This window comes from Sminthopsis crassicaudata, chromosome 2 (assembly GCF_048593235.1).
Source record: "Sminthopsis crassicaudata isolate SCR6 chromosome 2, ASM4859323v1, whole genome shotgun sequence".
Taxonomy (NCBI): domain Eukaryota; kingdom Metazoa; phylum Chordata; class Mammalia; order Dasyuromorphia; family Dasyuridae; genus Sminthopsis; species Sminthopsis crassicaudata.
The window spans coordinates 609,280,279-609,293,236 of NC_133618.1; positions in this window are offsets into that span (position 1 = coordinate 609,280,279).

Consider the following 12,958-nt stretch of genomic DNA (forward strand, 5'->3'; position numbering starts at 1 on the left):
AAAGGAATTGAGGTACATTATAAGTATATATATATATATATATATATATATATATATATATATATATATATATATATATATATATTATATATATGTACTGTATTGTAAGGAAGGTAGTATAACTATAATGGAAAATGGTATGATCCATGATCCTACCTCCTTAGTGTCTGAGCTTTGGAACTGGTAGAATCTTTAAGGATCAATTCCCCAATTTTACAAATGGGAAACTGAAGCCTTAAGAGGACATGTGATTTTTCCAACGTCATATAGGGAATAAGTGGCCCGATCAGAATTTGAACTCAGGTTTAATGTTTTTCCATGAATCCTCAATACCTCCCTCACCATGTTGTGGACCAATGTCCATAGAGCCTGTATTTAAAGGAGCACATTGATCATCTGTTTTTGTATATATGTCTCTAAGAACACTTTGTGGATGATTTTTATGGGATAATTTAGTCAAAACATTGTACAGCTCTTGTCATGCTGAAATATCATTTCCCCTCAGTGGGCTTAAATGAAGCAGTGTGACATAGGAGAGAGAAACCTGGTCTCAGAATCCAGAAGATCTGAGTCAAGTTCTGCCTCTGACTGGCTGTGGGATGTTGAGTTTAATTCCCCGCTGCTCCTACCTAAGATGATTAAAAAGCCAGCTGCATCACCAAAGGTAGTCTCTTCATCCAGTTTTCTTTGCCAGTGAAATGATGTCTCTAATCCACATCGGTCTCCATAGAAGTTTTCAAGATATTGCACTACTAAAATATATCAAAGAAATAGTGGAAAGCTCTCTGACTCTTACTTACAATGCTAGGGATCACCTAAGCAGGTGAAGACATGTAGAATTGTCTAAAACTGTTGGGCTGCTTCTGGAGGTAATTTCTTCCTTCTCATTTGGAGTCTTCAAGCAGAAGCTAGGTGACTACTCATTGGTATTTTGTAGAGAAGTTTCCTTCAGGGGATATAGGTTAGATTAGATTTCATGGATTTCTTTCTTTCTTTCTTTCTTTTTCTTTCTTTTTTTTTTTTCTCTCTGAGGCTGGGGTTAAGTGATTTGCCCAGGGTCACACAGCTAGGAAATGTTAAATGTCTGAGACCAGATTTGAACTCGGGTCCTCCTGAATTCAAGGCTGGTGCTCTATCCACTGTGCCACCTAGCTGCCCCCATGGCTTCCTTTCTAATCTGAAGTCAATGATTCTGCATTGGGGGCCACAAGATTGTCACCAATCTAGTTGCAGAGGTCAATAAGTTCTTTGATGTAAATCTGCCAAAATGAACTGCAAGTGGGTCCAGGGGATCTCATCTGTGTTAGAACATCTTCCTTTTGGTGTGTGAGAAGAACAGGAGTCATGTGAGAGGGTTCAAGAGGGTTTTTGTCATGGGGAAGGAACCAAATAGGATATTAATAGTGCTCATTTGTATAAATCTCAACAATGTGACCTTTGCAACTGTAAGGCAGTTATTATAATTTTAATTTTAGAGGCAGCTATATGGAACAATAGAAGAATGCTGTACTTGCATCCAGAAGACCTGAATTCAAATCCTGATTCAATACTTATTGTTACTTGACCCTGGACAAGTAACAACTTCTTTCTGCCTCACTCTTCTCATTGAGGATAATAGTAAGATCTATCTCCCAGAGTTGTTGAGAAAACAAAATAATATCTGTAGAGTGCTTTGCAAACATTAAAATACTATACAGATACTAGTATTAGCTATTATTTTACATGAAGAAGTGAACTCAGAAGTTAAGGTGCTTACTTAATCTCATAGAGCAAAAGAGGACAGAATTGGAACTAGAACATGAGTCCTCAACCTTCAAAACCCGAGAGCCTTAGGAAAAGAAATACTTTTAGTCTAGCCCCTGCAGTCACCGACCTGGGAAGCAGCATCTGTGGTGATGCACTCTGAAAACCAGTCCAACTGGGACTACTGAAGATTTCAAAGAGAAAGCTTTCATCATTGTCAAATGAGGTGCCATTTGCTTTGCCATGGCACCCTAAGGACCCTGGGAACTTTCCATGTTACTTACAGTGAGAAAGCCTGGCTTCACCTAAGGAAAGTTGCCCCTCTTCCCAGTAGGACCCTACCTTTGAGATACACACACGTGCACACACATGTCAACACATACATACACATATGCATCATACAGATCACCCATGTGATATGTGCACATATGTGTATATATCACACGTGTAATATATACATATTTGTACATATGTCAATCCATATATATGTACATATACACATCCAAATCCAAGGAAAGGTTGGCATATGACAGGAGGAGAGGATGAACCATTTGGAGAGGAGAACAGGAGCTTCCAGACGGAAGCTGAGAACATGAGCCTTTCTGTGGCTCTCCCAGTCAGGTGAGCAGAGACTTCCTCAAAGAATGAGAATGATTTCGGGACTCCATAGAGGCAATATTGTTGCAGAGACTCCATTCACAATTAGCTTTGATAGTCTAAGGAGACAATTGAATGGACCTTCAGTCTTAGTAGGGCTCTCATAGAGAGCTCTCCAGGGTACTGGATATTTTCTCTCTCCAACTCTTGTTCTCTGTGTCCAAACTACTTACTGCCTTTGCCTGTTTTGAATCGTCTTCCTAATTTCATTTACTTTGAATATCAGCTGCCTGCCCTGAACCTCTATCCTAGCTTGTCTTTACTAACTCATAAATCAGATGTCTGCTTGAATCCATGACCAGTCTGACTTTATGTCCAGTTATGGGAGACATTTGCTGTGACCTGTGTCAAGTCTCACTGTAACTACTTACTGACTGCTCTTGCTCCTGCTCTAGACATAGTCGAATTTTCTGTTCCAGATAGTAATGGATGGTCCATGACTATTATTAAGAGAATATATAGGATTTAGTAGTGAAGGAAACTTTACAGGTCATTTCATACACCCCCCCCACACACACACTTTCCCCCACACACTGCTTTTTACAGATAAGAAAACCAAATCCCACCAAAGTGAAATGGTTTCCTTAAGGTCACATGCTAAGTAACAAAGCCATGTTTCAAATCCAGGTTTTCTGAACCCAAATCAAGCATACTTCCTAGGGTGTCATATTGCTTCCTTAATGAGGGCAGAAGAATGTTAAAGCAGTAGGGGAAAATAAAGACTTGAGCTTGGCCAGGAACTAAAGTGAAAATAATAGGATGTCTTAAGGCCAGAAATTAATTGGAAAGTAGTCCAGCAGAAGACAGACAAGAGGACTAGTGCAGGAGACCCAAAGAAGAACAGTAGAAGAAATCTTTATGACCTGACTAGGAAAATTACCAAGACAGGTCATCACTTTCTACCCAAGTGGTTCCCAAGAAGTCAAAGAGATAGTTACAGAGCAAGTGCATGCTGGTCTGGCAGCTGTAGGAGAAATGTTCCACTAAGCAGGCAGCACATCAGAATGGGAGTGAGGGAAAGATAAATGGGAAGAAGTCATTATTTATTTGGCTGTAATGCTTGGAATACAACAGGTTCTGAAAAAATAAAAATGAGTATCACCCATAGGAAAATGGAGAGATATGACTTTGATAGGTATAGTAGACTTCAATGTATAGGACACGATCAAAGAAATGTACAGATAGAAAAAGATGAGCTGGTTAGGTGTGGGGTGGGGCAGGTGGATAATTTAAGTACTCCAATGGTTTCCTCATAATATCAGAAGAGATCAAGAAAAGTTTGCAGAAAGTCAGACAGATCCCCCATGGTAAATTTCTGAGAGAGCATTGTCAAGAATTGAATGATTGTAATTAATAAGATCACATGTCCATTTAATAATAACATGAAAAACTTCCACATGGTAAGTAAGCTAGCATTATTAAGCACCTACTAGGAATCAGGCGCTATCTTAATTGTTGAGAATAAAACTGATGAAATCAAGGGACTGTAGTCTGAAAGCTGAAAGAGAATTAACATTCCACTGATTTTTACATTAATGTTCAATAATATACCCATTCTCTTATGTGTATTTTATAAATATACAAATAAATCTAGATATGCATTTTATTGATATACAGAGAAGATGACAGGTATTTTTCCTAGCTGGATCCTAAAGATTCCTTTAGGATCTGCACTGACCCTTGTCATCTTTCCAGCTTTTTACTTGAATACTAAAGTGAGGGCTACTAACAGCAGTGTTCATAGGCTATTCAATTCAATTAACTGAAGTAACATCTTCATTCCTATTTCATATTAACTTTTGATTCTCTGGACTTCTCCTCTACATCTCAATAGTCTTCTCATCCTGAAAGATTCCTCTTTTCTCCAGCCTTCTCCTCTATCTGGTGAATTGGTCTTGGAACTTTTACTTGGAAGATGTGCACAAGTCACCCATGCTTCCTTCTTTATTGCTCTTCTTGCTCTGCTCCTGACTCCTCAGATTTCTTTCCTCCTTCCCTCCCATTTCCCTGATAATTTCCAGCTCCTTTTTATGTTCACCTGGAATGTAAGTTCCTTGAGTTCAGGATTAGGTCTTTCTTTTTTGCTTATTTTTATATTCCTAATACTTAGCACCTGTGCTTGGGATTGAACAAGCACTTAATAAATATCTGTTAACTTGATTAGAATGGAATTCAAATTAACAAGCATTTCTTTTTAAGATGTATTTATTTTTTAATTTTAAAATTAATTTTATAATTATAATGTTTTTGATAGTACATATGCATGGGCAATTTTTACAACATTATCCCTTGTATTCACTTCTGTTCCTAATTTTCCCCTCCTTCCCTCCACCCCTTCCCCTAGATGTCAGGCAGTCCCATATATGTTAAATATGTTATAGTATATCCTAGATACAATATATGTGTGCAGAACCGAATTTCTTGTTGCACAGGGAGAATTGGATTCAGAAGGTAAAAATAACCTGGGAAGAAAGACAAAAATGCAAACAGCTTACACTCATTTCCCAGAGTTCCTTCTCTGGGTGTAGATGATTCTGTCCATCATTGATCAATTGGAACTGAATTAGATCTTCTCTTTGTTGAAGATATCCACTTCCATCATCAGAATACATCCTCATATAGTATTGTTGTTGAAGTATATAATGATCTCCTGGTTCTGCTCATTTCACTCAGCATTAGTTGATTTAAGTCTCTCCAAGCCTCTCTGTATTCATCCTGCTGGTCATTTCTTACAAAGCAATAATATTCCATAGCATTCATATACCATAATTTACCCAACCATTCTCCAATTGATGAGCATCCATTCATCTTCCAGTTTCTAGCTACAACAAAAAGAGCTGCCACAAACATTTTGGCACATACAGGTCCCTTTCCGCTCTTTAGTATTTCTTTGGGATATAAGCCCAGTAGTAGCGCTGCTGGGTCAAAGGGTATGCACAGTTTGATAACTTTTTGGGCATAATTCCAGATTGCTCTCCAGAATGGCTGGATTCTTTCACAACTCCACCAGCAATGTATTAGTGTCCCAATTTCCCCACATCCCCTTCAACATTCATCATTATTTGTTCCTGTCATCTTAGCCAATCTGACAGGTGTGTAGTGGTATCTCAGAGTGGTCTTAATTTGCATTTCTCTGATCAATAGTGATTTGGAACACTCTTTCATGTGAGTGGAAATAGTTTCAATTTCATCATCTGAAAATTGTCTGTTCATATTCTTTGACCATTTATCAATTGGAGAATGGCTTTAACAAGCATTTCTTAAGATAGTGTAAGATATTGTGCTGTTCAATAGATATATAGTTAAACCACAAAAACAAAATTGAAAATGAAAAGCAATCCTTAAATTCAAATATATATACCATCAGGAGGGCAGAATACCTACAGAGACACACCACTTTTACAGCTGCTTATAAAAGGATCACATATAAATCTTTGGTTTGATTGGATAGAAGTTTCAGAATTCCTTCTCATGCCTGACACTAAACATTTGGAGGAGTGAGGCAGAGGGGATGGGGAATACCAGAAAACTGGCATCTCAGAGCTTTCCCTTCAGAACTTGTTACTTATCCATACTCAGTGATCACTTGCAAAACAATAGTTTCTTCTGGCCTTTGATTTGGATTCTATTTATCAAGTGTCAATATCTGTCAACCACAATGGTATTCAACTCCTGTGCTAGCTGGGGGAAAGGGAACATGGACAAGAGATGCTGAAGCAGCAAAAAGAACAAAATTTGGCAACTGATTGGATATGATGAGTAGAAATAAGAAATTAAGAGATACATCAGAGTTTCAAACCTGGATGACTGGAAGACTGTCCTTGATAGTAATAGGAAAACTCAAAAGAGAAGAAAAATAATATAATATTACTTGTGATGTAGTTTGCAACATCTCCATGTCTGTTCATTTTCTCCCACTCATTCTTTCCTAACCAAACATGAAAAGAAGATGGAAAAAGTCTTATTATCTATTTCTTCATAGCACAGAGCATATAGCAGCTAAGGAGAATGGGTGGGGGGACACTGTTGGGAAGGGTGGGCAATTTTATTTATGCAGTTTCCTGGTCCCAATTAGGTTATAACTTATATAAGGGGTCATTGTCAGCTTAGCCACAGTGGAAGCCAGAGATAGGTGGACTCAGAGATGGGAAATGTGAACTATGATGGTTGAAGTTAGTGCTAATGTCTTGGAGAGCCCATGGTAAAATGTGATCCATCTTTCCACTCTTTTATTGATTGATCATGGGTTGATGAATCTTTTGAAATATCATGATCCATACTTTTATGACCACTATATTAGAGAGGAGCAAAACAGTTGTCTAACTGGAAATAAGGGAGGTTGAGACTGTAGGATCAAGGAAGGCTTCTTGGAGGAGATAACATTTGAAACTGACTCTGAAGCTTGGGTAAGGGTTGAACAGGTAAAGAGAAGCAAGGAGGATACTCTAGGTAGGGAGGATAGTATTAAGCAAAAGCACAAACGTGATAGAATACAATATGAGCTTGTAGGTAAAGGATGCTTGGAGCCCTAAGCATTATAAAGAGTAATATTAGATAAGTCTGGAAACATGGGATAGTAGAAGATTATGGAAAGCATTCAAAACCAGGAAGATGAGTATGAACTTTAGGCAATGGAAGTAACTGAAAATTTTTGAGCATCAAAGTGACAAAGCAAAAGAAAGTATTTTGGAAAGGGCATGAAGGATGGATTAGAGGGGGAAGGGAGTAGAAGCAAGAAGGCTAGCAAAAAACAAGTGGTCATGAGAACAAAGACTGGGGAGGTGGCAGTAGAAATGGAGAGGAGGAAGTGAATGCTAAAGAAGTTGCAGAAGTGGACTCCTCTGAAGGAATAAATGAATGGATGTCTGGTACTACTCCTTTTAACTTTTCCCTTGTTCCTATTGTTCTGGGTACTTTCTGCTATGTATAAGGTAAAAAGTATCAGATTGTGATTAATGTTTTCAATGAATTTGACTTTGAGAATATCTTTTAAGCATAATGAAAGATCATTATTAATGGCCGAGGGTCAGATTCACTAGGATTTCACTTTTTAATAAATCAAACAAATAAACAAAACTAAACCCTAAACTATAAATTTGTTGCTGGATGAAATTCTATGCTTGATCTACTTGCCACAGGCATCAAGCACAGATGTTTGAACAACAGAGGAAGCTGGTGAACAGCAAAAAAAAAAATCACTCAACCTACCCAACTACCCCAAAACCTGCTGCTGTGCATTTGCTGATGGCAAAGTTCCCAGACGTGAAGGTTGGTACAAATAGTTTATATATGAATATTTGATATAAAAAACATAAAACTGCAGGAAGTAGAAGTTTAACTCCTAGAGTCTATTATGTTTGTTTCCAACAACAGAAATGTCTTGTTGTTATAGCAAATAACGGCTTAACATTTATTTAAGTTATGGTCTATTTGTTAATGGGAAGCATCCCCAATTATCTACTTTCACCTGTTACTGAGTGAACTATTTTTGTGTTCTCTCTAATCCCTCTCTTTCACCTCACATTGGAGAATTTATAAATAACCTTAAGCTCCTTGAGAGATCATAATATTTGGATCTGGAGAGATCTTGAAGTTTACCTAATTTAATCCCCTCATTTTGTAGATGAAAAAAAGAGGAGCTAAGAATGGTGAAAAAATGGTTTATTCCTATCTTTCAGCGGAGGCTGAGGCTGGTAGATTTCTTCATCTCAGGAGTTCTAAGCTCCAGTGGGTTAAGCTTATTGAACATGTCTGCTCTAGTTTGGTATTAATATGGGGAATCTCTAGGAATGGTGGTGAATATCACCATGTTTTCTAATAAGGGGAAAACTGGGTCAGGTTGTAAAATTAGTTGACTAAAAACTCCCACAGTGATCATGTGAGGAAGCACTGACATAGGTGGGATAGGCAGGCTCAATTTAGGAAGGAAGGAAGAAAGGAAGAAAGGAAAGAAGGAAGGAAAAGGAAGGAAGGAAGGAAAAGAAAAAGGAAAAGAAGAAAGAAAACAAAAAGAAGAAAAGGAAGGAAAGGAGAGAGGAAGAAAGAAGGAAAAATAGAGCGAGAGAGAGAGAAGGAAGATAAAGAAAAATAAGAGGACATAAAAATTAAATAGAAGGAAGAAAGAAAGAGAAAGAGAGGGAGAAAGGAAGATGGAAAGCAAGAGAGGAAGAGAAAGGGAAGGAGAGAGGGAGGCAGGAAGGAAGGAAAAAAGGAGGGAAGATAACAGATTGAGGTAATTTGTCCAAAGTCACATGGATAACAAATGAAATGAGAAAATGGTGAGCCTGGGATTTAAGCCTAGGTTTTTTTTGTTTCCAAGGTCTTTTCCCCTCTCTTCTCCCTTTTCCCTTCTGACTTGATTCTCTCTAAAGTCAATCAATTACCTTCTATAGAACTCAAGAGGCAAAGTAGCAACCAGAGTCAAATATGTATTGAATGCACACTATGTGCCTTTTTTAGATGTTGGTTAGGGAAAAGGGAAGCTACAAGATAACTAATGGAGCCTTTGTATTAAAAAGAATGCTGGATTTATAATCATATACACCTGGGTTCAAAATTCTAAGTTTGTCACTCTCTAAGACTTAAGGTTACATAAAAGATGCTGACCTACATTTTTTGAGTCAATTTCCTCATCTAGGAGTTCTTTAATCTCTATCTCTCTCCTCACATATTGATAATGAAATATAAAAAGTAGATAGCTCTAGTCTTGTCCTTGTAGTCCATAAAGTAGGAAGAGAACCAGAGCAAGATTCTCTGAAAATTGTAAAGAAAGGCAAGAGCACATTTCTTACACAGGATGAAATGGCATGAAGGAACTACAGTGTGCATTGGTTGGGGGATTAGCCACGCCAATGATATCATAGATCTGTCAAGGTAGCTAAATATACCTTTAAGTTATGGATACAATTATGATCACTAGACAGATGATTTTCAGACTTATTTATCAGCCCCAGCCTCTTAAGCTTCCGTTTCTTATTGATAGCTACCTACTGGTTGGCTTCACTTGAGTGTCTTGTTTAATTAATTCAGAGAACAATTGATATATTTTTCCTCCCCATCCTCAAAACTTCTCAGTTTTTAGAAAAGGCACAATCAGTCTTCCAGTCAAGAACCTTGGAGGTATTCTTGATTTTCCTTATTCCTTTAATTTCCTTCTATATTGAATGAATTGCCAAGTCTTATTTACCTTTTTTTTTTTAAAAACATTTTTTCTGTCCTCTTATCTTACTTAAATGGTTACCACCATAGCCCACGCCCTTCCATCCTCAAAAATAAGTCACCTAGGGTATAGATTTGACCACATCACTCCCAAGTTAGACTGATTTCAATGGCCTCTGGGTTAAATTTCAAACTTCTCAAAACAACATTGAAGGCCATCCAAACTTGGTTGTAATCTGTTTTTCTAACTTTATCTTCCTGATCATGGTGCTATCCTCCCATCTCCATCTTTAAGCTGGAACTCCAAGTTCCCCTCGTAGGGCTTTTGATTGGTGGGTATTTACTATATCAAGAGTTCTCAACCTTTTTCTTTCCTTTCCTTTTCTTTTTTATTTCCTTTCCTTCTTTCTTTTCTTCCTTTCTTCCTTTTGTTATTTCTTTCTTTTTTTTTTTTTTTGGTCTTATGGATCTCTTTGGTAATCTGATGAAGCCTATGGACATTTCTCAGAAAAAATGTTTTTAAATGTATAAATAAAATATATAGGATTATCAAGAAAACAAATTATACTGAAATAGTTATCAACTAAAAAAAAGTCCATGTTAAAATCCCTATGCTTTATTTACCCCAGGCTCAGAAACATCATTCTACTCTCTGTTTGCCTTCATACCAAGTCACCTATCTAAATACCCTTTATCTGTTTTCCCACATTCCCTTTCCAACACTGGTTCTTGAAATTGTAATCAAATAAATACTATCCAAACACTCCCTTGTCACCATTCTCTAATATGTTCTGTGTTCCCCTATTAGAATATAAGCTACTTAAAGGTGAGAGTTATGTTCACTTGTATCTGTATTCCAGCTCTTAGTATAGTGCTTGTTACATATTAAGCACTTAATAAACACTCTCCATTCATTCATTCGTGCGATCCATGCCCCATGCAAACTACACTATTAACTATTCTTCCAAACTCAGCATTCCCTCCTCACCTCTACTTCTCAGAGTCCTAATATTACAGATTTAGCACAGGTATCATCTTCTCACCTTACTCCCTCTCCCTTCCCCCAAATCATATTCTATCTATTTTGTGCATACAACACACTTTTGTAGTGCCACAAAAAGTGGCACATAGAACAAGGGGAGATTGATTATGCTCAGTGACAGTTATCAGTTCTCTTCCTAGGATTCCCTAAACTATAAATGGATTTTAGGGTTGACCTGAGGGCTTTTAGTCAGAGTTTTGACAGTTAATTATAGAGAGGATATATTGTAGTAGGATAAATTGGGATATTGAGAAGTAAAGAGACAAGCAAGGAAGAACTCCAGTGGGAGCAGGAGATACAAGTGTAAAGTTGACAGGAAGCTATGAATAACTGTGGGAAGTCCTAAGCCAGGGTGGCGAGGTTGATGCAACCTCAAACCATGTTCTAGGTGAATCTGATATCCTCATCCAGTTCAGACTGAAGATAGAGACTAGTGATAAAATAAAATACTGTTAAAAGAAGGGGGGATAGGGAAGAACAGTTGGCAAAGTGGGAGATTAGAATTAGCTATTATAGCTCTGGTAAAAATAAATTCTGAATTCATATACTTCTAGGTGGAGAGTAAAGTATAGATAGTTGGCAGTATCAGGCTGTGACATATACACCATACTCCCAAAGAGGAGAGGGTAATAAGTCACTTTGAAAGGCAAAACTCCTGTCTTGATGGGATGTACACTTTATAGAAATTCTACCCAGGAAATGGGAGTGATTAATAGGTGTTCTAGTTCAGGAAGTAATTGACAATTCAGGCTGTCTACTTCCTAATGCCAACAATTGATTACATATTTGTCCTTTATTTATCTGTGAACATTTTATATCCTCTGGAGACAATGCAAAACCTTTGAGGGTATTAATTGCTTCACTTTTTTATTTGTATCTCCAAGGCATAACATAGTGTCTAGAATAAAGTTTGCATATTTAATAAATGTTTTTTCCTGATATGATACCAGGGAAATCCTTGATAAAAATATAAGAAGAGGAGAGACAGACTTTTGAAGATGATTCTCTCCAGCCAATCAAAGCTTTAAATTCATACAAATTGTCTGAAAGATAAAAAGAATACAAGATCTTATTGACTTGAGTTTTTGTTGATTATAGCACCACATAATTCCAAAGAGCAAATTTTAACCTAAAGAACTCTCCTTCATCACCAAGCTACCTAACTGTGTATCTTATACATAATAAGGGCTTAATAAATGCTTTTTAAAAATCCATATTCATTCATTTAACAATCACCAATGTCAATAAGCTTCTGATGTTGATTTTATATTTATATATGTATATATGCAATACAATACGTGCATACATACACATATACATGCACACATGTATATACATTCACATATATGTTTATTAAAGTATACTTATTGCATATATGGATATACACATTTAAAATTTTATTTTTAATTAGTATGGTGGAACTTCCAGTGTGGATACTCCTTCCAATGATTCTAATTGATAATTGTGTCTGTAATGAGTTGCTTGGGCACCACTGAGAGATTGTATAGTTGGTCAATAATAAGCTGTTCATAGCACTGATAGGCTGTGACTTGTTTGTAGTCACAGTTAGCATGGATCCGAGGCAGGATTTGAATCCAGGTCTTTCTAATCGAAGGCTAGCCCTCTTTCTATGATGCCATAGTCCTTCTACAATTATTCATTCAATAGATAGCCAGTAATATGTTTTCTTATTCATCTGATGTTGATACTGATAGCTATTCTGTTCACATAAAGGGACCAGATACCTTACTGATAGATTCCTTCCTCCCTTCCCTCCCTCCCTCCCTCCCTCCTTTCCTTCCTTCCTTCCTTCCTTCCTTCCTTCCTTCCTTCCTTCCTTCCTTCCTTCCTTCCTTCCTTCCTTCCTTCCTTCCTTCCTTCCTTCCTTCCTTCCTTCCTTCCTTCCTTCCTTCCTTCCTTCCTTCCTTCCTTCCTTCCTTCCTTCCTTCTTTCCTTCCTTCCTTCCTTCCTTCCTTCCTCCCTTCCTCCCTTCCTCCCTTCCTTCCTTCCGCAATTGGGGTTAAGTGATTTGCCCAGAGTCACACAGTTAGGAAGTGTTAAGTGTCTAAGGCTGCATTTAAACTCGGGTCTTTCTGACTTCAGGGTCAGTGCTCTATCCATTGTGCCATTTAGCTGCCCCCCCATTAGAGTTTTATAGCATTCTGCCCCTATGTGCCAAAGGCATCCTAGACTTGTCTAGAAGTTCAATTGGTATCTCAAATAAACACATTAAAAATGGGGGGCATAACTGCCAGAATAATATCCCCAATTCCCAGCTCTGACTACTTCATACCCATGCTAAAAAAAAACTTCCAGTTATTTCCTACTTCCTATAAGTTAAAATAGAAGCTTTGCCAC